General features: G+C 37.0%; 1 long non-coding RNA gene across 1 annotated transcript; it reads left to right on the top strand.

Moving 5' to 3' along the window:
• The first annotated feature begins 83 nt into the window (after window positions 1–83).
• LOC119343677 lies at window positions 84–1,696 on the top strand. Its single transcript, XR_005166212.1, has 3 exons — window positions 84–199; window positions 1,115–1,161; window positions 1,543–1,696. It is a non-coding gene; the product is annotated as an uncharacterized LOC119343677 (long non-coding RNA).
• Window positions 1,697–1,746: the final 50 nt, after the last annotated feature.

Here is a 1,746-nt window from a genome sequence, read left to right as displayed (position 1 = left end):
GCATTAATTTTCCTTATGGAAGGTTCTATAACCCTCTTTGCACTTTATCTTTTGGAGAGCCGTTCGATTTAAATTTTCATTTTTTTACTGGCAGTTTTTCCCCCTCAACGATGATATTAAGCACCGACAACCTGAAACTAGAGCTATTATGAACTGGATAAAGCAAGAACACTTCACAGCCTCTGCTAGTTTGCATGGGGTAATTATTCTTCCCTTAACGCTGTTTGTGAAATTATTTGATTACTTAAATCTTGTTGACCGCCCAGTTATGTTTCTGTGGTCAAGTCTACTTTGTCAAGTAGTGAGCCACATCTCGGTTTCTATTTCTGGGTTACTGTCATGTTCTGCTTATGAAAATGCCCCCAAATTTCGTGTGCCCCAAAAAGTCATATCCAGGACAAACCTATTTTGTCTTATGTCTTTTCTATTCTCAGCCTGCTATATGGAGTGGTTGTGGTCATTTGTTAACTTTGCTTCTAATCACTTTATGCTCAATTTATCATCTCTCTCACAGAAAATAAAATGCATAGGCAAATCATATTTGCGCTGCAATTGATGGGTTGGATGTTGTTAACTTGTTATATTTAGTCTTATTTCTTCTCAATCTGCTATGTGGTGAAGAATTTTCTTGCTTCGATGTATACTATTAATGTCTAAAAGTGGATGTTTTGGATCGGGTCAGACCCTGTAGTTAAGGAACTGTTTATTTTAACCTAGTAATTCCTCTGGGCACCTCTGGGGCACTTCCTTTTGATCTTAAAGTGCGAACATAATTGGTTTAAGGAAGAAAAATAACAACAATAGCAGATGGTAGAAGATTTTTTCAGTTTTTAATACTAGAAAGGTGATGTTCACAAATAGGTGGATACCAATTACAGTGTTTAAGATTAGGATGCATGTAAAAGAAAAGGGCCATCTGTATACCACTCTACCATCCATCCATTTTCAGGATTAATTGTTGAAGGTCCAATACTAGGAATTCACTAACTTTTCTTCATTTTCAGATGACCCTTTGTTTCATGGACATTATTCTGATACATAGTTCTTACGTCATTACCAATTAGCTCCTGATTGACTGATTGCCATCCATTGCCACCTGATTTGAGTTTTGCAGGGTGCTCTTGTTGCAAATTATCCATGGGATGGATCTAGAGATACAAGGTAGCCAGTTTCCTAATTTACATTCACTTTCAAGATCCCCTGCTAGTACTTTTGCATGTCCTGTTTCTCTATATCTTACTAAAACCCAGCAATAAGATTTTAACCAAGGATTGTCCACAGATGTGTCAGTATATTTCTCAAATGATGTACTCCCTCCGATCCAAAATAACTAAAACCATGACACTTATTTTGGATCGGAGGGAGTACATTCATATTTTGTGTTTGCCAACTTGAGTCCTTGCTAATGCTGGTACTTGAATTTTGATGTTCGCAAGTGCTTTATTCAGAGGTTAGATTGCACGTGGCCACCCATGCTTGTTAAACAGTAACATTCTCTTGATGCCCCATAGATTTGTTAGATGTACCTTTTCTTATTTATAGGACCATCAAGATAGATAAGCAGCACACAGCTAAAGTTTTATGAGCAGCTGATCAACAGTCGTGCACATAATGGGCTGTTAATCAATATATCGTAAGTGGCGCTGTTGGAGCCCTTGGATTTTAATGTCATACAATGTTATCTTGTAATGCAATATTTTTGCCTGAGTTTTTGTTCAGTATAGCAGTTATTTCATTTGTTTTGCT

The sequence above is a fragment of the Triticum dicoccoides genome, unplaced genomic scaffold, assembly GCF_002162155.2.
Source record: "Triticum dicoccoides isolate Atlit2015 ecotype Zavitan unplaced genomic scaffold, WEW_v2.0 scaffold137175, whole genome shotgun sequence".
NCBI lineage: Eukaryota > Viridiplantae > Streptophyta > Magnoliopsida > Poales > Poaceae > Triticum > Triticum dicoccoides.
The sequence above is the reverse complement of the archived record's forward strand: the minus strand, read 5'-3'. Positions and strand labels throughout refer to the sequence as shown.